At 46.1% G+C, this 26,092-nt stretch overlaps 1 long non-coding RNA gene and 2 pseudogenes across 2 annotated transcripts in view; all 3 read right to left on the bottom strand.

The window, feature by feature from the left end:
• Positions 1–26,092, bottom strand: part of LOC108178726 (uncharacterized) — a 218,758-nt gene that overhangs the window by 42,896 nt on the left and 149,770 nt on the right. The window contains exon 5 of the long non-coding RNA XR_016228071.1: positions 25,351–25,453. This is a non-coding gene — a long non-coding RNA (uncharacterized LOC108178726). The remainder of the gene's footprint in view (positions 1–25,350; positions 25,454–26,092) is intronic.
• LOC138847746 (dihydroxyacetone phosphate acyltransferase pseudogene) lies at positions 2,446–5,196 on the bottom strand (annotated as a pseudogene). Its single transcript, XR_016228070.1, has one exon. The product of XR_016228070.1 is annotated as a dihydroxyacetone phosphate acyltransferase pseudogene (transcript).
• Positions 2,569–3,870, bottom strand: LOC100343086 (dihydroxyacetone phosphate acyltransferase pseudogene; annotated as a pseudogene).

Genomic DNA, 26,092 nt, shown 5'->3' with positions numbered 1-26,092 from the left:
CTTCTTCATTCACGTACTGGTGTTTTCTGAACGCACCTCCCTCCTAGCCCCCCAAATTTATGCTCATATCCTTGTCTTGGGGTCTGCTCATGGGGCAATAACAACGAAGGCAAGAGGTCCCATATTCAAATTAAGGACTGAGCCATTTTTCTGAGAAGGCAACCTGCTTTGAACAGTAGCATAATAATACACTTTGTGGAATACATTATGAGAGAAAAATGCAAAGTCCCCTGTGCTATGGGTTGAACATAATTTGGCTCGAAAACTCGTGCAAGAATTGAAACCTCAAAGTCATAGAGTCATGAATTATGATGTTTAAGAAGTAGTCCTCATGGGTCAGAGGACTACTCGGGAGACAGTTCTCGCGAGAGGGTTGGTTATGAAAGCCTGAGTGAGGTCCAAGTGCTCTCTCTGCTTCCTGGCCCACACATGCTCCTTCCTCTAAACCTGCCCCACCTCTGTCCTCAGCAGAGGCCAAACCAATGGGGCTATCTAATTTTGGACTGCGAATCTCCAGAACCATGAGCCAGCATAAAACTCTTTACTTCCTAAGTACCTTCTCTCAGGTATTTTGTTGTAGTAGCAGAAAGCTGATAGACCCCTGTGAATAGCACTTTCTATCCAGTTCACATAGACTCTACTGACTTCTAATAGGGGTTATGAGATTTTTAAAGTGAACTAAATTTAGGATAAACAAAATTAGGCAAGTTTCTTCACTTTAATACCCCCGTAATCATTAGGAGTTGATGGGCTTTGTAAATTTTTAGAAATAGCCTACAGGCTCTCCAAATTCAATTGCTCTTACAATCGCTTTTCCTTAAGGAACTGTGTTTATATCTTGCAGAGAGCTGGCATTTCAGGGAAAATGGGAAAAGTCTGGTGCCCAAGCTACAGAATTAAAGCCGAATACTGAGACCCACACAAGGCAGGTTTTATCAGGTGGTGCGAAGTCAGCATTTCAAGGTACCCGTGTGTTCTATGTCTCAGCCAACTAGAGGAGCAATCATCTAGGGACTGAGATCAGCTGTTAGTGTTTCTTTTATGCAGAAAATTGGTTATTTAGTTAGCCTTCCTTGAACATTCACCGAGAAAATAGGCAGAGAAACTTGTTGCTCAAAGAGTGCTCCACAGCCCAGCAGCAGCACGTAAAGCTTGGTAGAGGAGCTGGCCCTGCTGCACAGCAGGTTAAACCACCACCTGGGACTCCGGCATCCCATACGAGCGCCACTGCACGTCCCGGCTGCTCTACTTCTGATCCAGCTCCCTGCTAATGCACCTGGGAAAGCAGTGGAAGATGGCCCGAGTGCTTGGGCCCTTCAACCACGTGGGAGACCCGGATGAAGCCCTCGGCTCCTGGCTTCAGCCTGGCCCAGCGCCAGCTGTTGCAGTCATTTGCAGAGTGAACCAGTGGATAGAATCTCTCTCTCTCTCTCTCTCTCTCTCTCTCTCTCTCTATCACTCTGCATTTCAAATAAATAAATCTTTTTCAAAAAGGAGAAATTTATCTACAAAAAAAAATTAGAGCTGTACCTTAGATTGAATCAAAATTTGCACTTTAACAAGATCCCCAGATGGTTTCTGGACACATGGCTATCTGAGAGCTCAACCCATCTAACCTTCCATGTGCCACAGGAACTCCTTCAGTCTGACGCTGGAGAATGATTTATCTTACAACCCTTGCTGCAATCTTCCCAGGGGCTGCAAACGTACCGCCTCATTGCATTTAGAAAGCTCGAATTGTTCAAACAGGGGTCCTTCCGTGAACTAAAGCTCACCTCTCTGTACTTTCTACTCTTGGTTCTGGCTCTGTCCTTGAGAGGGAATGTCACAAAACAATTCGAACCCTTCCTGTATAAAACAACTCTGTTATGGTTTGGATAGCATTCGGGCGTCTCCCAAAGTCTTATGTTAATAATACTAAGAGGATGGAAATTGAATCCAATTATGGATCTAGACGTGGGGCCTTTGGAGAGTGATTAGATGGCATTCACTTGAGTGAGCCCTCACGATTGAATCCTGGTGGCTTTATAGGCTATCACAGAGACAGAGACATGCACACAGATGTCTCAGATGGTGTCCTGTGCCACCTTGGGACTGCCAATAAGACAGCTGTCACTGGGGCAGGCACTGGGGCACAGTGGGTGAAGCCACCCTTGGGATACCCACATCCCATATCAGAGTGCCTGGATTGAGTCCCAACTCCACTTCTGATCCAACTTCTTGCTAAAGCATCTGGGAGGCAGCAGGTGACAGCTCAAGTACCCGGGTCCCTTCCACCCATGCGGGAGACCTGGATGATTCCTGAAACCGGACTCTGGGCTTCAGCCTGGCCCTGCCTTGGGTGTAATGGGCACCTGGGGAGTGAACCAGCAGACAGAGGAGAGATGCACTGACTGGCTGGTCTCTTCCTCTGCCTTTCAAATAAATAAAACTTTTAAAAAAATCTTTTTTTATGTTTGCAAATATTGTTTTATTTTAAAACACACACTATTCGATACAAATGCCTTTTCCCATTGTGGTACGGAAGATTACACTGAACTAAACTTCCTCGCTGTGAATCCCCTGTTCTCGGAGTCTTAGAAAGGACGAGAAGATAATCTCTTCCTTTACTTTCCTGTTTGTTGTAATAACAGTCCTTTGATGCCAGTAATTATATGATCGGTTTTTCATAACTGGTGATTATTATTAACGTTTTGCAGTGGCTGCTTTTCCTTGGTATCTAACACCCAAGCATTGCTTCCAACGTGTTTGTGGCAGGTTCATTCACACTAAATATATAATCATTATTTACTTTCTTCTGCGCCACTACACCGAGCCTCACAAAGGCTGCTGAGGCACTTCTGTGTGCATCAGAAGATAATACAGCCCAACACTGAGAGGCACCTTGACTGTGAAGATGCCTCGTGAATTTTCTAACAGCAGTCAAGTATTGCTTCTCCGTGAAGTGGTCGGATTCTGCTTTCGAGAGGCCTATGAACACTGGCAGAAAACATTCCACAAAAGTTCTGGAGAGTCCTCTGAGCAGTTCCAGCCCAACATTTGCTTTGTCCGCAGCTGGGAGGTTCCTGGTAGTCACTTGCAGGTCTCACTTTCACAAAGCAGGGAACAATCTTCTTCAAAGTTCTTTTACTGTGTCTCCTGGGAAGAAGATGAACTCGTCCGGGAAAACACAGTGCAGGAAATGAAAGCAACCAAAGACATCCTCTTTCCTGAAGCCAGCTGTCATCCGCCACGCTACGGCGACGAAGGAAAAGCGCACTCAAGTGTTGGGCAGCTGGTTCCGCTAAGTCGGGCACCTGAGCAGGGTGATGTGCTGGCAAATCAGTCCATCGACCACTTCTGAGTCCGCAGATGTCCGCTGCACAATCAACTGATGAGGCTGGAATGCAGTAGACTGTGGGACGGGACTACTTCTTTGGCAGGCTCATGATTGGGCCAAATGAGAAATCCTCCGGATACCCGGGCTTCATCCTTTCGGCCATCGTCTTTTCCAGCAGAACATCAGAGTCCGCCGACGGCTGGTTCTGAGCACTGTTGGGGCATGTGGGCTCAGAACTAGGTTTCCAGTACGCGGATGTTGCATTTTGTAGGCAACTTAGGTGAGCAAGCCACATGTGCCCTTGGACTGCTTCTGAGAAATATACCTTGGAACCAAGTGATATGGGCTCCTCCTCATCATCCCAGAGGCCAGAGATTGAAGTGACACAGGGTCTCCAAGGTCCGCAGGGATACTTCCAGAATTTTCAGAGAAAAATCTGTCTCGCTTTTGACAATCCAGTTATAGATTCTTTTGGCTTAGGAACCCCTAGAAGCTCACATGCATAAAGAGTTTCGTCTGATCTTATCATAGCTAATGCTGACTGGCACAAGAAAGGTATTAAAAACTTCTCTTTAAAAAATGGTTCTAGGGCCAGCATCGTGGCATAGAAGGTTAAGCTGCCACTTACAGTGCCAGCATCCCATATGAGTGCCACTTTTGAGTCCCAGATGCTCCAGTTCCAATCCAGCTCCCTGCTAATGAGCCTGGAAAACAGCCAAAGACAGCCCAAGTACTTGTCCTCTGCACCTACATGGGAGACCTGAAGAGGCTCCTGGCTTTAGGCTGACCCAGCCCCAGCTGCTACAGCCATTTGGCAAGTGAACCAGTGAACGGAAGACCTCTTTCTCTTCTCTCTGTCTCTCCCTCTCTCTTAACTGCATTACAAATAAATACATAAAATCTTTTTTTAAAAATGGTTCTATCACAATACTCAGAAGGCCAAATTTAGAGGTCAATGTTTTATGGGACAGAATGGCTTCTTGTCCCTTCTAGGAAAAATTCTACACGAACATAACCATTCTGAAACATAGTTTTTACATATTCAGAGAATACAGGCAGTAGGGTTTATTGCCACTAAAGCTGTGCCACACCTGACATCCTGCACAGCTCACTAACCATTTTCATTCCCAGGAAGTCCCTTCCTGCTGCTGTAACTGGCACAGTAAGGCATAGAAATGACAACATGAGAAAGTCAAAGTCAAACTCAGGGTGAACAACAAAGCACAGCAAGCCAATGTGTAGAGGGAAAAAGATGGATACAGAGCTAGAATAAAAAGAGAAAGGAAGCTTGGTATCAGGTTTGAATACCTTCTTCATTTATGCACATTTTTGAGAAAATTTGTTTAAATATTTGGCTCAATGTGAAAGCAAAAAACTGCATGGCTCCCAGACTAAATTTGTGGCTCATTTCATCCAAGATCTCACAAATTGCCTCTCGAAGGACATTGATAGATTGGGGTGATTCCATGGAAAGCTGTTTAATGATATAATGAATCTCTTCAGAATTGAGAACGCTATTTTTAATATCACTTGGCTCACAAGGGCTACCGCTCTTTATAGACAAGAGGTGCATAGCATTTCCTTGCAAATTTCAAATCACTGACATGCCTCCTCTCTTCTACAATATCTTCAAACTCATCCCACTTTTGGAGTTTAAATAGAGAAGGATGGCAGTGCTGGGATTGATGGAGTCAACAGAGAAGCAAGAATTAGATGAATGAGAAGAGTCCATGGCGTGGCTGCCAGCCCTGGGCAGGGCCTGGTTTTCTTTGCTAAGCCTTGGTGGTGCTGCTCCCAGGGGCAGCCTGTGACCTTACCTAGGGTGAGGGCACCCTCTGCAACTACTCCCCAGGGCCTAAAAATATATCTTAAAAAAAAAAAAAAAAAGAAAGGACACCCTCAATAGATGCCAAAACAATGGGGCTGTCCGATCTTGGACTGTGAGCCACCAAAACTGTGAACCAAAATAAACCTCCTGCCCTTATGAGTAGTTTATTTTAGGTATCTCACTGTCATCATAAAAAAACTGACAAACTCCATAGATAGTCCTCTAATTTTTTCTTTTCTAAGTTAAATGACTGTTCGATTTTCAAATATTTATAGATCATCCATTACATGCCACATGCTGTGTTATGAGCTGTAGCTGGGCCTGGCGCTGTGGCATAGTGGGCTAAGCCTTTGCCTGAAATGCCGGCATCCCATATGGGCGCTGGTTCAAGTCCTGGCTGCTCCTCTTCCTATCCAGCTCTCTGTTATGGCCTGGGAAAGCAGTGGAAGATGACTCAAGTCCTTGGGCCCCTTCACGTGTGTGAGTTACCCAGAAGAAGCTCCTGGCTCCTGGCTTCGGATCGGCACAGCTCTGGCCATTGCAGCCAATTGGGGAGTGAACCAGCGGATGGAAGACCTTTCTCCCTGTAACTCTACCTCTCAAATAAATAAAATCTTCGGAACCAAAAAAAAAAAAAAAAAAAAAAAAGAACTGAGGCTACAGCAATGAACAAGACAGAAATTATCCTTGCCAACATGACACTGTTATCTAAGAAGGGAAACAGAATAAAAAAAAAATTGATGTTGATATCTGCTTCTGGAAAGATAGCATAGAAATGACTTTCTCTATCCCCTCCACTACATATAGCCAAAACCCTTGAACATGAAACATTAGACAAACGTAAGAAGGCTTGGAACAGTGAAAGGAGGAAGAGTGGCCAGGGACTTGGGACAGGAAGCTACACATGGTGCTGAGCTCCTGGGTTTTCTTCTTAACCTCGTGTATGCAACTCTGGGTACTGGAGAAGCTGGCAAGTCACAAACACTGGCCGTCACCATGCTGCAGTGAGCGGCCGTGAGCCTCCAGGAGGGGTGCCAGAGCAGGCCAAGTGGGAGCCGGGATCGTCATGGCCGGGGGCAGTAAGGGAAGCTCCCTCTCTGATGCCAGCAGAGACCACTCGGGGAGGCTGGACATTCACCCTCAGCCACCAGTACCAAGCGGTCCTTCCCTCTCCTGCCTGGGCTCGTATCTTAGGAAGCCTGCTGAACAGTCAGGACCTGATCACTGCTCAGCGGCAAAGAGATCACCCCCCACCCCCACACCCAACACCTCTCCCACCCCCGAAACCTAGGTAGCGGTAATGAGGTCCCCTTCCCATTCACAGCCATGGTGGAGACCTAAGGTAGAATCCCAAGTCACACCCAGCCCCAGCAGTCACAAGCGGCCCTCCTGTCTTCTCCTGGGGCGCCAACACAGGCTGACTAGACAACGTGGAGTCCACGTGCGTGTGGTACATTGCAGGAGGCAATGTGGTGCAGGGGAGGCCCGCCGCTTACAACTCTGCCGCACAGCACAAGGCTTCCGTGGAAAGCCACTCATACCAAGAAACAGGACGGTCTCAGGATAAGATGATCACTAAGTGCCTCCACTGAGTTGACAAACACTCAAAGTTATCTGATAAGGATTTTAAAAGCAGCCAGCATAAAACTGCGGTGATAACAAATGACAGGTGCGGGCGGGGTGGTGCAGCGGGTGGAGCCACTATGCGCAACACCAACATCGCGTACTGGAGCGCTGGCTCACGCCCTGGCTTGCTCCAGACTAGCTCCCTGCTAATGTGTCTGGGAAAGCAGCAGAAGACGGTCTAAGTTCTTGGGCTTATCACTCACATAGGAGACCCAGATGGAGCACCTAGAAGTCAGTCTCTCTCTCTCTCTCTCACTCTGCTTTTCAAGTAAATTTTTAAAAAGAAAAAGAAATTACAAACAAAAAAAATAGAGAGCCTCAGTGAGGAAATACAAAGTACAAAGAATAACCACATGGAGATTTTAGAATGGAAAAATGTGAGCTAGAAAACCACAATGAATAGGCTCATAGTAGACTAGGGTGGACAGAGAATAAAGAATCAGTGACCTTGGAGACATAAAACCAAATGATCCAATCTGAAGAGAGATACCTTAGGGTTACATAGGACTATACCTAGATATGTCATCAGAGCCGGTGCCGCGGCTCACTAGGCTAATCCTCCACCTTGCGGCGCCGGCACACCGGGTTCTAGTCCCGGTCGGGGCACCGGATTCTGTCCCGGTTGCCCCTCTTCCAGGCCAGCTCTCTGCTGTGGCCAGGGAGTACAGTGGAGGATGGCCCAAGTGCTTGGGCCCTGCACCCCATGGGAGACCAGGAGAAGCACCTGGCTTCTGCCTTCAGATCAGCGCGGTGCGCCAGCCTCAGCGGCCATTGGAGGGTGAACCAACGGTAAAAGAAGACCTTTCTCTCCGTCTCTCTCTCTCTCTCTCTCTCTCACTGTCCACTCTGCCTGTCAAAAAAAAAATAATAATAAAGATTAAAAAAAAAAAAACCTAGATATGTCATCAGAGCCCCAAAAGGAGAAGGGAAAAATATGAGGTTGAAACCTTCCCAAATTGGGTAAAAGACAGAAATAAGATTCAAAATCTATATGTACCTCAAATAGGATAAATATAAAGAAATACACATCAATGTATTTCATAGTCAGACTTCTAAAAACTAATGACAGATTCTTTCTTAAAGCTTTATTAATTTGAAAGGTAGAGTTACAGAGAGAGGGGGATAGACAGAGAGAGACAGAGAGAGAGATCTTTGATCCACTGGTTCACTCCCCAAATAGCTGCAACCGCCAGGACTGCCCAGGCTGAAGCCAGGAGTTTCTTCTGGGTCTCCCACGTGGCTGCAGGGGCCCAAGGACTTGGGCCATCTTCTACTGCTTTCCCAGGTCATTAGCAGAGGGCTGGATCGGAAGTAGAGCAGCCAGGACTCCAATTGGCGCCCATATGGGATGCTGGCGCTGCAGGCGAGGCTGAACCTGCCGAGCCACAATGCCGGCCCCTAAGGAGAAATTCTTGAAAGCTGATAGAGGGAAACGATGCATTATCTGTTAGAGAAAACAATTTTAAAGATTATGGGCCAGCGCCATGGCTCACTAGGCTAATCCTCCGCCTGCGGCGCCGGCACACCAGGTTCTAGTCCCAGTCGGGGCGCTGGATTCTGTCCCAGTTGCCCCTCTTCCAGTCTAGCTCTCTGCTGTGGCCCAGGAGTGCAGTGGACGATGGCCCAAGTACTTGGGCCTTGCACCCCATGGGAGACCTGGAGAAGCACCTGGCTCCTGCCTTCGGATCAGCGTGGTGCGCCGGTCGCAGCGTGCCGGCCACGGCGGCCATTGGAGGGTGAACCAACAGCAAAGGAAGACCTTTCTCTCTGTCTCTCTCTCACTGTCCACTCTGCCTGTCAAGAAAAAAAAAAGATTGTGGACATTTTATCAGAAACTGTAGAGGACAAAGAAGGGGCACAGCATTTTTAAGTGCTGAGGAAAAAAACTGTCAACCCTGAATTATATAAGGAAGCAAGGGGAAAAAAAATCTTCTCGGATGAAGGAAAACCAGAATTTGTCACCAGCATATCAATCCTAAAGAATGACTAAAAGACCACTGTATTCCAAAAGCTGTACCTATGAAATTTATTAAACAAACACTTTCTTAAAAAAAAAAAAGATGACTAAAAGAAGTTCTCGAACACAAAGGGAATGCTTTACAAATTTAATTTCATTTAATTTATTTGAGAGACAGTGAGAGAGACAGACAGACATCTCCCAGTTACTGGTTCACCCCCCAAATGCCTACAACAGCTGGGGCTGGCCCAGGTCAAAGCCAGGATCTCAGAACTCAATGCAGGTCTCCCACGTAGATTTCAGGGATGCAACTCTCGGAGCTACTGCCTGCCACATCCCAGGGCGTATACTAGCAGGAAGCTGGAATGGAGCTGGGAGCTGGCAGCTGAACCCAGGCAGTGCAAGGTGGGATGCTGCGGGCACGCGCAGTGGTGTCTTAACTGCCGTGCATGACAAATGAAGGAATCTTGGAATATCAGGAGGGGAGGAAGAAGAAAGTAAAAAGCAAAAATATGGGTAAATACAACAGACTTGCTATCTCCTCTTGAGTTTTATAAATTAAGCTTGATGATTCAATTAAAATGATTGCACCATCGTAGATGGTTCTAATTGCATGTGGAGGAAATATATTTCAGGAAGTTATAAATCAGGGAGGGTAATAAGGTTTTGTTCTGTCTAACTGGTGAAGTGATGATACTGGTAGCTCCTGATGAGCTATGCGTATATGACTTACAATGCATCATACATATATATGAAGGGACCTTAAAAAATTGGCAGAAAAACTGAATCATAAGATACATTTGTTTTGATGTAAAAACATTTGAAATCCATGCATCATTTTTTAATAGCATGCATTTCCCATGAGTTTTTGGAAGACCCTGCCAACTTGTATAATATAGCCACATGTCACTTAAAGACGGAGACACATTCTGAGAGGTGTGTCAGTAGGTGACTTTGTCATTGTATGAACATCCTGGGTGCACTTAGACAAACCCAGATGGTGTGGGTCTAGCACTTGATGCGGCCTCCCTGTACGATTAAGAGACAGGGAAACGCGAGATGCACAGGGCTGCTGGTGGTGTCGCGTGGTGCGCTGTCTCACGGTCAACTTCCGCACATGCAGAACACTCTAAGATGATGATGAGAGGTACAGTCTAGTGAATACACAGACCAGTCACATGGTCCATGTTTCTTATCATGATCCAGTATGATGTACCGTTCACAACCGTCTTTGCCACACTTGTGTGCAGCTGGCAGTGCAGGAGGAGTGCTTACACAGACAGCACCACAAACTGGTGAGGAGTGTGTTGTGCTGTGACATTGTGACAGCTGTGATGTCACTGGGTGAGGGGAACTTTTCAGCTCCACTTTGATCTTCTGGGACCACCGTCATATAGGCGACCCCCTGTTGACTGAAACGTTATCATGTGGTGCATGACTTCATATTGCCTAAAAGAACCAATATGAAAATTGTAAGAGGAGCTACACTCAATCATCATCATAACCCACACAAAGGCAGGGGAAAACAGAAATGGAAAGTGGAGCATAAACAAAACAAAACATAAAATGCTACCTTCCGCTTTCAAATGTCAATAACTATATTACATTTCAATGGCCTAAATACACCATCCACAAAGACAGACTGGTAGAATGGATTTTAAAAATGACCCAACCAGGTGTTGTCTGTAAGAAACACATTTCAAATATAATGATATAGGTAGGTTGAAGGTAAAAACACAGGGAAGCTACATCATTCAAACATTAATCCAAAGAAAGCAAGAGTGACTATAGCAATATAAGATAAAGTAGATTGCAAAAAAAAAAAAATGACCATGGACATAGAATGACGTTACGTAATGATCAAAGTGTCCCTCCACCAAGAAGACATGGATTTTTATGTGCATATGCACCCAGTTATGGAGCAGATAAAAACATGAATCAAAACCCAGCAGAACTGGAAGGAGAGACAGACTAATCCAGTTACAGTTGGAGACTTCAATATCCTTCTCTCAACAATTAATGACCAGCTAGACAGAAAATCAGCAAGGAGGTAGAAGAACCTAACACCGCCATCAACCCACAGGCTGGAATCAATGTTTCTAAGTGCACCTCACAAGTGCAGTCCACAGATTTTCATGTGCCTGTGAAGCAGACAGCAAGACACGCCACAGGCTGGATGGACCATAAAACAAATCTTAGCCAGTTTCAAAGAACTGAGATCATACAGCATGTTCTCTGACCACAGCATAATCAACCTGGAAATCAGTAACAGAAAGATAACAGAACAATCTCCAAACACTTGGAAACAACACAAAACACTTCCAAATAATTCGTGCGTCAAAGAAGGCAGGCTCAGGGGCATGAAAAGGAAAATGCATCCTATCAACATTTGATAGTACACAGCAGCGTTGAGAATAGTTTTCAGCATGAAATGCTTGCATTAGTAAAGAGGGAAAGTTTCAAATCAATGCCTTGCCGGCGCCGCGGCTCAATAGGCTAATCCTCCACCTTGCGGCGCCAGCACACCGGGTTCTAGTCCCGGTCGGGGTGCCGGATTCTGTCCCGGTTGCCCCTCTTCCAGGCCCGCTCTCTGCTGTGGCCAGGGAGTGCAGTGGAGGATGGCCCAAGTGCTTGGGCCCTGCACCCCATGGGAGACCAGGAGAAGCACCTGGCTCCTGCCTTTGGATCAGTGTGGTGCGCTGGACGCAGCACGCCGGCCGCGGCGGCCACTGGAGGGTGAACCAACGGCAAAAAGGAAGACCTTTCTCTCTGTCTCTCTCTCTCATTATCCACTCTGCCTGTCCAAAAAAAAAAAAAAAAAAAAAAAAAAAAAAAAAATCAATGCCTCAAGTTCCAACCTCGAGAAGCTCGTAAAATAAACCCAGAGCAACTTCCTGTGAATCTATCACTAGCTCAAGATAGAAGTTTAAGGAAGTTGAGAATGTCAGTACAATTACAACATTATTCACTTTACAGTGTTACGTAGATTCCTCCCCGGAAAACTACAGGGTGCTGGAGAGCTCGTAGCATGTGCACCTGATTCCTCCACTGGTTCTTAATGTTACTCAGCTCCCTTTCTCTAAACTTAAATGCTTGGAAGGGAAAAATCTGTTTCCTTTGTTCTAGAGATGATACTTCTATTAATGGGGCCACAACCTTCTTTGGCTCTCTAAGTAGTCACAGCATACGTTCTTGTATCATTTTTAGTCTTGCAGTCAAATAAAACTTTCAGATCTTTGCATATGAACAGAAAAATATCTTCAGCATTAGTACTTGTATAATTGGTAGTCTGAACGTAAATGGAATAATCTTTGCGGCCTTTCATTTTGTCAAATGTAGTCCAATTCCATCACAGCCATCAGGATAGCATCCCAGGGGCTGGTGTTGTGGCATAGCAGGTAAAGTGGCTGCCTATGATGCTGGCATCCCATGTAGGCGATGGTTCGAGTCCTGGCTGCTCCACTTCCAATCCAGCTCCCTGCTAATGGCCTAGGGAAAAGCAGCAGAAGTGACTCAAGCGCTTGGGCCCCTGCCACCCACATGGGAGACCTGATGGAGCTCTTGGCTTTGGCCTGGTCCAGACCTAGCCATTGCAGCTGCCCATCCAGGGAATGAACCAGCAGATGAAAGATCTCTGTCTCTCCCTCTCTGTATATAACTCTTAGTTTCAAATAAATAAACAAGCAAACAAATAAATCTTCTAAAAAATGATGGTATTACAATTCCATTTAGCTACTACCTACAATTCGGCTTGCTTTTGCACTGTGCGTCAGCTGCAGGTAGCCCAGGACCCACCACCCTGCCTGCCTCTCGGTCACTGCCATGGAGAGGCACTGCCTTTGGTCCTCCGGCTACTAATGCCTTCAGGCTTTGCCTCAGTTTTTTTAATGTGCTAACATCTACTCCCCCTTAAATTTTATTTCTTCATCTTTATTTCTTTGGAAGGTAGAAAAACAGAGACAGATAAGAGAGAGCCCTTCCACCCACTGGGTCTATCAGCTGCTGCCTCCCAGGGCGCACATTAGCAGGAAGCTGGAATCAGGAACAAAGCTAGGACTTGAACCCAGGCCCTCCGGTATGGGATGCAGGTATCCCCAACCGGCATCTTAACAGCTAGGACAAACACCTGACCCTCCAATATATGTTCAAGGGGCAAAAAGTATGACGCCAAAGAGAGCACACCCTGGGTTACAAGAAGAGGAGTGAGTGAACATATGTGTTCCTAGCTGCACGTATCTGCGTTTAAAAATCTCTAAAAGCTTCCGGCGCCACAGAGCATCGCCTGGGGCGGTGAGAATCTGTGCATCCCGCCAGCCACCAGACCAACTCCAGCCACCTGGAAGAACTTGAGTCCCACTAATCCAAGCAGTCCTGCCCTGGACTAGCAATGGCTAGTCCCAACACGCCCTGTTACACAGGGTCCGTGCCCATCACTTGTTAATTCTTTTGGCACTGCCCTCAGTCCCATTCCTCGTGCTGCATGGCCTCATCCTCAACCTCCTGCCCTAGGCTCCCTCCCCTGATCCTGCCTGAGCCGCTGGTTGCCCTGGGGTATCAGCTGGGGCCGAGCAACACACAGCCAGCTTGCTCCAAGTGGGTGATTTGAGATTTTAATAAGGGGCTTTTGTGACAGCACAGGCAGGGTCTAGGAGATCCGCAGGGCGAGGGCAGTACCCCGGGCAAGGGGATTGAGCAGCTGTCGGGAGGGTGGGGCAGTGGCGGCCCTGGTGTGAGCCGAGACCTGTGCAGACATTGCCCTGGGACGCATCAGTGACAGACGTTGGCAAAGTGGAAATCGTGACCTCCCATCTCCTACAGGTAACCGTCACATCCAAAACCAATGGGGGGCCCCAGGAGCCCACTGAGTCTCTCCCAGAGGTCAGCCTGCCAAGCACGAAGCACGGTGGGGCAGGGTAGCGAGTGCACCCAAGGGGCAAATAGAACTTGGCTAGCAGAGTTTAGAAAAACCACCAAGGAAGAATTTACAACATACTGTAACAAAATAGAAGAGTACGATGAACTCCAAATAGCCATCATCCAGCTTCAACAGTTATCAAGTAGGGCCAGCCCCATGTTATCTATATCCCCACTTGTCCCCCCGCCCTGCCCCTTACTGCTTTGTAACCAAAGCCAGGCGGCACAGTACCATGTCCTCTGTCAATAACCCATATGCATTTAAGAGACAGGGAATCTTGCTAAGCCCCAGCACCATCAGCAAACCACCGGTTAAAAGAAGTCATAGCCCGCGCCGCGGCTCACTAGGCTAATCCTCCGCCTTGCGGCGCCAGCACACAGGGTTCTAGTCCCGGTCGGGGTGCCGGATTCTGTCCCGGTTGCCCCTCTTCCAGGCCAGCTCTCTGCTGTGGCCAGGGAGTGCAGTGGAGGATGGCCCAAGTGCTTGGGCCCTGCACCCCGTGGGAGACCAGGAGAAGCACCTGGCTCCTGCCTTCGGATCAGCGCAGTGCGCCGGCCGCAGCACGCTGGTCACGGCGGCCATTGGAGGGTGAACCAACGGCAAAGGAAGACCTTTCTCTCTGTCTCTCTCACTCTCACTATCCACTCTGCCTGTCAAAAAATAAAAAAAAAAAAAAATAAATAAATAAATAAAAAAAGAAGTCATAAGGATAAAACAGAAACAATTCCTTAATAGCATCTAAATCCGATCAATGCCAAATGTGACATTGATAGTTTCCCCTCCACCTCTTTTCCTTTACTTTCAATTTCCTGTCGAAGAAAGCAGACATTTGTCCTGTAGCGTTCCGTGCCATGCAGATTTGAGTGGCCATGTCCCCACAGTTTAGTTTAAGGTGTACTTTCCTCGGTAGTTTATATAGGCTTCGAGTTGGCTCTAATTCCTTCACAGATGGTGGCGTGTTCTACCTCTCATTGACAACTTTTGTGAGGTTAGCGGTGGTGAAAATCACTGGAGGTGATGACATTCACACTGATCATTTCCTCTTCAGATGTGAGCTACTTTGCACATTGGTTTTCATGTGTTCAACTCACAATACCTTATGGAGCTCCCTCACATCACCTGGAACGGCTCTAATTCGTCCTTTTTCTTGGCTGTATAATATTTCTTTTAAAACCTGTACTGACTGTTCTCTGACTGACAGGTTTTCATCCGGCATCCAGTTTTTTGCGACTATAAGCGACACTGCACTAAAACATCCTTTCATATGCGTTCTTACTGGCACTTTCTGCCCTGTGGGAAAGAGCGCCAGGAACAGGCTTCCTGGGAAATGGGAAGTTGCAACATTAACAGACATGACCAGATTACTTTCTTTTTAAAAAAATTGTTTTGAAAGATTTATTAATTTATTTGAAAGGCAGAGCTACAGAGAGGCAGAGGCAGAGGCACAGAGAGAGAAAGAGAGAGAGAGGTCTTCCATCTGCTGGTTCACTCCCCAGATGGCCGCAACAGCCAGAGCTACACCCATCTGAATCCAGGAGCCAGGAGCTTCTTCCGAGTCTCCCACGTGGGTGCAGGGGCCCAAGGACTTGGGCCATCTTCTACTGCTTTCCCAGGCCACAGCAGACAGCTGGATCGGAAGAGGAGCAGCCGGGACTCGAACTTGCGCCCATATGGGATGGCGGCACTGCAGTCGGCAGCTTTACCCACCACGCCACAGCACCAGTCCCAGATTACTTTCTAAAATGGCTACCCTACTTCAATTCCCACAGGCCACATATAGGAGGACTATTTAAACTATATCCCCACCAGCCACAGGTATTAGAGTTTTTATGTTTTGCCAGATTCTGGGTATAAAATGCTGTCTCATTGCAGAAGTCCCTGCAGCTACATTGCTTCGATTTGAATTCTGGCTCTGCTACAGGCTGTGTACCCAGCACAAATGAAACTGTTAGCATTGCAGTTTTCTTAAATATAAATGGAAGTAAAGAAGTCTGTGGAAAAATGGAATTAGAAGATATGTTTACTTTGGTACAAAAAAATTTGAAATCTATTCTTTTTTTATACACATTTTCAATGAACTTTTTGAAGACTTCATGTAATTTTTCTGCGCAAACAGGGCTCCTTGGAGAAATGGCTGATACTAGTCAAAAGGTGGAAATGTACAAAATAAACAAAGATGTTACCCATTGACTAATGGGGTTGTGTGCAGAGGACAAGGACACCAACTTGAATGAGCTCCCACTGGTTTAAGATGACATCATTTGGGGCCTGCACTGTGGCGCAGCAGGTTAAGCCACGACATCAGCGGCCCTTATCACATCACTAGTTCCAGTCCCAGCTGCTGCTCCACTTCCTACCCAGATTCCTGCTAATGTGCCTGGGAAAACAGCAGAAGGTGGCTCAAGTACTTGGGCCCCTGCCACTCACGGGGGAGACCTAGATGGAGTTTGAGGCTCCTAGCTTTGGTCTGGCTCAGCCCTGGCTATTGTGGCCATTTGGGGAGTGAACCAGCAGATGGAAGATCCATCAATCAACCATTCAATCTCTCTTTCTCTCTTTTCCTGTTGCTCCTTTCCAATAAAGAAATCTTCCCCCAAAAAGGGCTTACTTGAGATCATTTGAACATCAGAATGAATAAGTACTCCAAGGGATTAATGAACATCATTTTTTTTTAATTCATGAATTCATATTGATTCTTAAAACATGAAGCAAAAAGCCAGACAAGTGGCCAGCGTTGTGGTGCAGCGGGTTAAGCCATTGCCTGAGACGCCGGCATCCCTTATCAGAGTGCTTGTTTGAGTCCCGCTTCCAACCCAGCTCCCTGCTAATGCACATGGGAAAGCACCGGATGAGGCCCAAGTGCTTGGGCCCCTGCACCCCCGTGGGAGACCCGGATGGAGTTTCCAGCTCCTGCCTTCAGCCTATCCCAGCCCTGGCTGTTGCAGCCAACTGGGGAGTGAACCAGCAGATGCAAGACCTCTCTCTCTCTCTCCATAACTCTGCCTTTCAAATAAATAAATACATTTTTTAAAAGATTTATTTATTTATTTGCAATTCAGAGTTACACAGAGAGAGAAGGAGAGGCAGAGAGAGAGAGAGAGAGAGAGAGAGAGAGGTCTTCCATCTGCTGGTTCACTCCCCAATTGACCGCAACTGCCAGAGCTGAGCCGATCTGAAGCCAGGAGCCAGAAACTTCTGGGTTTCCCACGTTGGTGCAGGGACCCAAGGGCTTGGGCCATCTTCTACTTCTTTCCCAGGCAATAGCAGGGAGCTGAACTAGAAGAGGAGCAGCTGGGACTCGAACCGGCGCCCATATGGGATGCTGGCACTGCAGGCAGCAGCATTACCGGCTATGCCACAGCACTGGCCCCAGTAAATAAATCTTTAAAAAAAAAAAAAAGGGAGAGAGAGAGAGAGAGAAAGGTCTTCCTTCGCCATTGGTTCACCCCCCAATGGCTGCTATGGCCTGTGCGCTGTGCCCATCCGAAGGCAGGAGCCAGGTGCTTATCCTGGTCTCCCATGGGGTGCAGGGCCCAAGGACTTGGGCCATCCTCCACTGCACTCCCTGGCCACAGCAGAGAGCTGGCCTGGAAGAGGAGCAGCCAGGACAGAATCCGGCGCCCCGACTGGGACTAGAACCCGGTGTGCCGGCACCGCTAGGTGGAGGATTAGCCTAGTAAGTCGCAGCGCCAGCCTATAAAGCATCTATTTCTAACAACCACTTTTCGGGAACACAGAGAATACAGAGACTTAAATGGCAACCTGCAGAAGCAATCCCCCAAACCCAGAATGTCAGACATCTTGCAGAACAAAGGAGACAGTTCTGCGCATCAATCAGTGGTGTGGGACTGGGGGGGGGGGGGGGGGACTGTTATACAATAGCAGACACTTATGTGCTAGGATAACTGACTACAATATACAAATCACGCTTGTGTCGTGATGTAAACAAACAAACTCTCTCAAAGTGGTATCGGTGAGAATATAGCCTATATGAGCTTAAGGAATTATGGTCCATTTTTGAATGAATGTGTGACAGTAGCATGATATTTATATGATGTTCAATGTCCTCCCTAGGTAGAGATGTTGACTGAAACACTTATGAAGAAAGTGATATGCTCGGGGTTTTGCTTTAAAATATTCCAACACAAAATAAAATAAAATATTCCAACACAGAAAAAAAATGGGGTGGATGAACGAAACAAGATTGGCAAAATGTTAATAATTGTTGAAGCTGAGTGATGGGTACATAGGGATTCATTACACTATCAATTCCACCTTTATGTATGTTTCAAATTTCTCCTAATAAAAAGGACAAGGACAGATCAAGAGACTGTCACAGATTGGAGGAGGCTAAGGAGACATGATGACTAAATGCAATTATTATTCTGGGTCAAATCCTGAAATAGCAAAGGAAATCCAAATGAAAAGTTCAGCTAACAGTATTGTAACAACGTTAATTTCTTGGTTTGATATATATTCACCATGGTTATATAAGATATTATGTTAGAGAAATCTGGGTGAAGGGTAGATAATAATACTCTGTACTATCTTTGTATCTCTTCTGTAAATCTAAAATTATTTTAAAATTATAGGGCAGGAGTTGTGGCACGGTGGATTAAGCTGCCACTTGGGATATCCATATCCCATATGAGAGTGTCTGGTTTGAGTCTGGGCTACCCTGTGTACCCGATCCAGCTCCCTGCTAATGCACCCGAAAGGCAGCAGAAAATAGCTCATGAACTTGAGTCCCTGCCATCCACATGGGAGACCAGAAGAAGCTCCTGGCTTCAGCCTGGCTGAGCCCCAGCTGTTGCAGCCATTTGGGGAGTGAACCAGTGTTATGGGAACATTGATCTCTTTCTCTCTCTCTCTCCTTCCCTCTGTTTCTGTCACTCTTTGAAATAAATCAATCTTGAAATAACTTAAAAATAATAAATGTTCTTTAACATAATAAATTGCTTACAGTGAACCTGTGCCTTCAGAGAAAAATACTTCTCTTTATTGACTTCTAAGGTTTAAACAAATTTTAAAAAGATTCATTCTTTTGAAAAGCAGAGTGACACAGAGAGAACGAGAAAGAGCACAAGAGCGCCATCCACTGGCTCACTCCCCAAATAGCCACAATGACCCAGGCTGGGCCAGGCCAAAGCCAGGAGCCTGGAACTCCATCTGAGTCTCCCATTTGGGTACAGAGGCCCAAACACTTGGGCCATCATCAGTTACTTTCTCAGGTGCATTAGTGGCGAGATGGATCAGAAGTGGAGCAGCTGGGACTTGAACTGGCGTCCATTTCGGATGCTGATGTCACAGGTGGCAGCTTAACTCGCTATGCCATGAGGCCTGCTCCGTTATTATATCCGAAGGCAGGAGCCAGGTGCTTCTCCTGGTCTCCCATGGGTGCAGGGCCCAAGCACTTGGGCCATCCTCCACTGCACTCCCTGTCCACAGCAGAGAGCTGGCCTGGAAGAGGGGGCAACCGGGACAGAATCCAGCGCCCCGACCGGGACTAGAACCCAGGGTGCCGGCGCTGCAAGGACAAAGTTACACAGCAAGAGAAGGAGAGGCAGTGAGAGGGGTCCTCCATCTGCTGGTTCACTCCCCAGATGGCTGCAACGGCCGGAGCTGTGCCGATCCAAAGCCAGGAGCCAGGAGCTTCTTCTGGGTCTCCCACGCGGGTGTAGGGGCCCAAGGACTTGGGCCATCTTCTACTGCTTTCCCAGGCCATAGCAGAGAGCTGGGTCGGAAGTGGAGCAGCCGGGACTAGCACCGGTGCCCATATGGGATGCTGGTGCTTCAGGCCAGGGCTTTAACCCACTGCGCCACAGCACTGGATCCCCATGGGATTCTTACGTTATCTCTGAAATCTAGTAACTTCACCTGTATCTGGTGAGCCTAGTTATTCCGTGGGACTCCTACCTGGAAGAAGTTTGTTCTTTCAAGCTGTAAATGTGTACCTTGTTGCTGGAAGCATTCTTGAAATATACCTTGGAATGTTTCTGTTGATGTTGCTGTTCCATTTAATCCATCTCTTATTCAAAAACACCCATCGGACATGCGGTGGCTCACCTTTGTTCTCTGGATATGTCACTTTCTTTTTGAGCTTTTTAAACTTTTGAAGGCGATTTATTACTTTTTTCCCACTTTGCTCACTGTCTCAAGCATTCCTTCTATGCCGAAGGCTGTTTATTCGGCAATGTCTTTCTTCCTTTTTCTGCTATTTCTAATTGCTGTTTCTCCTTTATTTCTGTCGTCTATTTCCTTCTTGAGATCTGCCAGCTTCATCTTTCTTTTTTATTAAAGTTTTTTTTTTATTTATTTAAAAGGCAGAGTAACAGAGAGAGGAGGGAGAGAGGGGGGATCAGAACAAGAGGGGCCGGCGCTGTGGCATAGCGGGTAAAACCGCCAGTTGGCAGTGCCGCCATCCCATATGGGCACCAGTTCGAGTCCCGGCTGCTCCACTTTTGATCCAGCTCTCTGCTATGGCCTGGGAAAGCAGTAGAAGATGGCCCAAGTCCTTGGGCCCCTGCACCCACATGGGAGACCCGGAAGAAGCTCCCGGATCTGGATCGGCCCAGCTCTGGCCATTGTGGCCAATTGGAGAGTGAACCAGCGGGTGGAAGATCTCTCTCTCTCTGCCTCTCCTTCTCTGTGTGTAATGCTGACTTTCAAATTAAAAAAAGAAAAAAAAAAAAGAGCAAGAACTCCCAGACAAGGACTTCCCCCACCCTCAGCCCGTCCTCACGACAGCAAGCAGCCCTTGGAAATGCGTTGTAATTTCTGGTTGTGGCTGCCCCCACTCTCAGGGAAGATGTCGAATTTGCGTTTTCATTCTCCTTGGCGTCTGTAATAGTTCACAGAGAGAACACAAAGGCGGTCATGAAGAGTGGGGCGCTCTCTGGAGCAAGGCACACTACTCTCTGACTCTAGGCTCTCACACTCATCAGTGATGCGATCTTAGACAACTTACGAAACCACTTCAGTCTTCGCCAAAATGTTGCCAGCAGAACAAAATGATCTAAACCCCAGTGCCAAGTTCAATGTTGGTTACATAGCAAGCCTTCCCTAAATGTTTTATTTTTCTGTTATTATTAATCCTATAACTGTTAAAGAAACTAAATTTACAGTTTAATATCTTCCTGAAAGCAAACTTTCAGCTCTAGATAATTTCACTGGCAAGTTCTACCAAATGTTTAAATAAATAATAGTAATTCTACACAATCTCTTCCAGAAAGTTGAACCCCCCCCCCTTTTTTTTAATGAGGGCCGTGGTACCAGGATACCAACACCAGATACAGACATTATAAGAAAATAAAATGAAAAAGATTAATATAGGGTAAGCAACCCTAACCCAAACATCTGAAATCCAAAATGTTTGAAAATCTAAAACTTTGAGCATCTATATGATACCACAAGTGTTAGATTCTACACCTGACCCTGTATAACGCATCACAGTCAAAACTCAGGTGCACTGGGGCTGGTGCTATGGCGTACGCTGCAGGTCAAGCTGCAGCCTGCAGTGCCGGCATCCCATATGGGTGCTGGCTGTTCCACTTCTAATCCAGTTCTCTGCTATGGCCTGGGAAAGCAATAGAAGATGGCCCAAGTCCTTGGACCCCTGCACCCACGTGGGAGAGCCCGAAGAAGCTCCTGGCTCCTGGCTTTGGATCGGCTCAGCTCCAGTCATTGCAGCCATCTGGAGAGTGAACCAGCGGATGGAAGGCTTCTTTCTCTCCCTCTGCCTCTTCCTCTCAAATAAATAAAGAAATCTTAATAAAAAAAACAAAAAACAAAAAACAAAAACTCAGGGGCACTCAAAATCATGCATAAAATTACCTTCAAGCTATGCATCTAAGGTGCATATGAAATATAAGTGAATTTTGTGTTTAGACTTGGGCCTCATCTGCAAGATATCTCAGTATATATGCACAAATATTCCAAGATCCAAAATACTTGTGGTCCCCAAGTGTGTCAGAAAAGGCATACTCAACATGGATCCCTTTTAACCACAGATAAACACAAGCATTAGGAAATCAATTCAGCAATATGTAACGATAATAATACCCTGTAAGCAAGTGGGCTTATCCCAGAAATTGATTCAATGTGTGAAGAGATCAGTGCAATCCATCATGTCAACCCACATGCTCATATCCAACCACATGATCGTTTCTAACAAGGCAGAAGAAGCATTTGGCAAAAATCAACATCTACTTGCAGAAAAAAAAAAGCTCTCAGCAAACTGAGCATAGAAAGACACTTTCTGTACTTAATAAAGAACATCTATTTAATGAAATCCGAGCTAACATCATTGCTAATGATGAAAGATGGAATACTTTCCATCTAATACTGGAAACAAGGCAAGGAAACACTCTCATCACTTCTATTCCATTTCATATGGACGTCCTAGCCAGTGCAGACAGGAAGGAAAAATAGAAAGTGTGCATATTGTCCTTATTCACAGACAACATAATTGTCCATGGAGAAAAATCCCAAGAAATCTACAAATAAATACTTATACATGTGAGTATGAATATATATATATATATATATTAGAACTCATAAGGAAGTTCAGCATAGCCTCAGGATACATAGTCAGCACACAATATTTCTGCACACAGAACCTCTTCAATTTATGCTGGGGTTTGTTCTAGTGAGCAGTCTCAGTTGAAAATATCACAGTTCAAAAATGCATTTAGCGGGGCTGGTGCTGTGGCGCAGCGGGTTAACGCCCTGGCCTGAAGCGCCGGCATCCCATATGGGCACTGGTTCGAGACCCGACTGCTCCACTTCCGATCCAGCTCTCTGCTATGGCCTGGCATAGCAGTAGAAGATGGCCCAAGTCCTTGGGCCCCTGCACCCACGTGGGTGACCTGGAAGAAGCTCCTGGTTCTTAGCTTCGGATTGGTGCAGCTGTTGCGGTCAGTTGGGGAGTGAACCCGCGGATGGAAGATCTCTCTCTCTGTCTCTCCTCTCTCTGTGTAACTCTGACTTTCAAATAAATAAATAAATCTTTTTAAAAAATGCACTTAGCACCCCCCACCCCCCCACCCCCCGCCCATGGATCAGCCTCACAATAGCCTGTGCAGCCTCATTTGCTTGCCCTGGGGACCGTGGAGCTGCTGCCCCCACATCGGGAGACAGGAACCTGCCAGTACCACTGGCCCAGGAAAATCTCAAAATTCACAACTGAAATACGCTTTCTACTGAACATGTCGCGCTTTCACGCCATCCTAAAGTCAGAAATAGCTAAGTCGAACAACTGTATGTTGGAGACTGTCAGTATTAACAATTTGGCAATCCAATCGCGTAGGCACTAGCAAATTTGGACATCAACATTTTTAAAAATGGCATTTCTATAGCTCCAAGCAATGAAACATCTAGGTATACATGAAACCAAGTATAGGAAGATGAGGGAGATGCCATTTGGGAGGCCAGCATTGTGGTATAGCAGGTGAGGCGCCGCCTGTGAGGCGGGCAACCCATGTAGGCACAAGTTTGTGTCCTGGCTGCTCCATTTCCAATCCAGTTCCCTGCTGATGGCCTGAGAAAAGCAGCAGAAGATGGCCCAGGTGCTTGGGCCCCCTGCACCTACGTGGGAAACCCCGTAAATGCTCCTGGCTCCTGGCTTTGGCCTGGCCCTGCTCTGGCCATTGCAGCTACTTGGGGAGTGAATCAGCAGACTAAAGAACTCTCTCTCTTTTTCCATTCCCTTCTCTCTGTAACTCTGCTAAATAGATAAATTTTAAAAATAATAAAAACAATGCCATTTGGGATGCCCACATCCCCTATTGGAGCACCTGAGGTCAAGTCCCGACTCCGCTCTCCACCCCAGCTTCCTGCTAATGTGGGCCCTGAGAGGCAGCAGGTGACGGCTCAAGTAGTTGGGTCCCCACAGAGGACACCCAGCTTGAGTTCCTGGCTCCTTGCTTTGTCCTCATGTTGCAGGTGAGACAGTGGCGGAGAAAGACGAACTCGGTTCTTTGCCTCATGTGAAAGAATGTCCACGCAGACAAGGTAGAGAAAAGCAAGATGTATTTAAGGCAGAAACCAACACTCTGGCTTCTCCTTATGTCGTATACACCTTTCGCCTTCTAGGTCAGAGGCTGGTGGAAGGGGGGTTTTAAGTACAATTTTGGGGAAAACTGACATTAAACTAACCAGCAGTTAGAAGGCGGGCACACAACCCATCAAAAAGGCCAGATTTGTAATCCTGTTTGCCAAGTCCAGCTAGCTCCGGATAAAACAAAAGAGCCATGGGCAGAGCGGGATAGGTAACTTCTTTCTATTCTCATGATAAAGCTCCAAACTCAGAGGGGCTGGCAGGGTGCTTTTGTCTTGCTAAAGGTAGGTTTAGGGGAGAAGCTGTGCACTCTCTTCTCCTGAGGAGAACGTTTGGGGAGACACAAGCATTTTGCACCTTCTCAAAGATTTTTCCCTTTCCTCATTTCCATCGGGACCCTGGCCTTGACCCAGGCTTGGCTGTTGCGGGCATTTGGATAATGAACCAGCTAATGGGAGGTCTTTTTTCAGTCTCTTTTGAATAAATTTTAAAAACACAGATAGTATTGATATGCTCGAAATGATAAAAAGCTGAAGGAAGAAGTCCAACACGTAATTAAATGGAGATACATACTGCTTTCATGAATTAGGGGACTCAACATAGACAAGTCGCCAGTTCCACTAAAATGGTCTCTAGATGTAACCCAATTCCTATCTAAATCCCAGCAGAACGATTTTTTAGCTATACATAAGCTGATTCTAAAATCTATATGGAAAGGAACCAGAATAGATTCGGAAATTCAGAAATAACTGAGAAGGGGGGATAAAGCTGGAGGAACCACACTATTGGACTTTAACCCACGACTTCTCGCCGGTGACATAGACAGGGAAACAGACACAGTGCGTACATCAAAGAAACAAAAAACAGAAAAGCCAGTTAATAGACCCCCACGAATGTATACAACCGACCTTCGACCAAGGTGCAAAAGCAAGTCCATGGAGGAAAGGCTGCCTTTCCAATATGATGCTAGGGTAAAAAAAAAATACAAGCCAAACCTCGCATCTCACATCCAAATTAATTCAAAAGGGAATATGAACTTAACTGTAAAACAAACTACAACACATTTACAAAAAAAAAAAAAAAAAAAAAAAGGAGAAAATCGCCAGGACCAAGGGTTTAGGAAATAATTCTTAGACTTTGCAACAGAAACACAATCTATTAAATGACAAATTGACACACTGGACCTCACCAAAATTTTAAAAACTTCTTCTCCATCAAGGAGCTTGTTAGCAGGGTAAAAGGACCAGGAGAAAGGACCTGGGAGAAAACATTTGCAAGCCACATATCTGATAAAGCATTCATTTCTAGAATATATGAAGAATTCTCAAAAGTCAACAAGAAAAATAGAAAATGGACAAAAAAAAACCAGACTTTCACCAAAGAAGACATTTTAATGGCAAATAAGCACGTGAGGGAAATGCAAAAACAAAATTCCAATGAGATACTTCCACACACTTGTTAGAAGGGCTACAGTCAAAAAGAAAAACAAAAAAAAAAAGCAAACACAATATCAAATGCTGTCAAGCAAGAATACAGAGCAATTGGAATTCTCACACGCGCTACTGGTAAAAAATACAAACTGGTAGAGCCACTCTAGAAACCTGCACAGTTTCTTACAAAGCTAATAACGCCACTTCCAGGTACTTACCCTGGAGCAAGAGAGATCAGCAAACTGAGATAAGCCAGATAACATGGAAGATCTGCTCTCCTGGGGCCCAAGGCTAAGAAGCCGCAGACTTTTTAAAGAGTTGCTTTAAAAAAAAAAAAAAAAAAAACACACCATGTGACAAAGACAATACGTGACCCACAAGGCCTGAGATACTTACTCTTTGAATGAGTATGCCGGTGTCTGTCTAGAGACGTGAAAGTGTTCACCTGCAAACTGGACGTGAGTTTTTTGCTCCCTTTTTAGCTTTTGCCCCAAACTGAAAGCAACCCAAATGTTCTCTAATTGGTGAATGGATTAACTGGGAGGGATATATCCATAATAAGGACTTCTACTCACCGATGAAAAGCAATTAACTCTCGCTTTGCATAACAACTTGGATGGATGTCACAGGACATTCCCCAAAATAAAAAACTTGTCAAGCCAGAAACAGATCTATGGAGTTTGGGGGTGGCTGGGTTTGAGTACAAAGGGGTAGCCTGAGAGAGTTTTTGTGGTCCTGGAACTGTTCAATATTGTCTTTGCACGGGTGGTCACACAAGTAGGGGTACTTCAAAAAGTTTGTGGAAATGAATTTCAAAGGTAAACTTATTTAGGTGGCCTCCAAAAACAAAAACCGTGCCTACTCATATATGGTGTCAAATTCATCTACCAAAGAAAATCCATTTTGGTGTAAGACAATTTTTTAAAATATTTATTTATTTATTTGGGAGGCAGAGTTAGA

This window comes from Oryctolagus cuniculus, chromosome X, assembly GCF_051225735.1.
Source record: "Oryctolagus cuniculus isolate XC-2025 breed Fujian yellow rabbit chromosome X, ASM5122573v1, whole genome shotgun sequence".
NCBI lineage: Eukaryota > Metazoa > Chordata > Mammalia > Lagomorpha > Leporidae > Oryctolagus > Oryctolagus cuniculus.
This window is presented reverse-complemented; position numbering and strand designations above follow the sequence as displayed.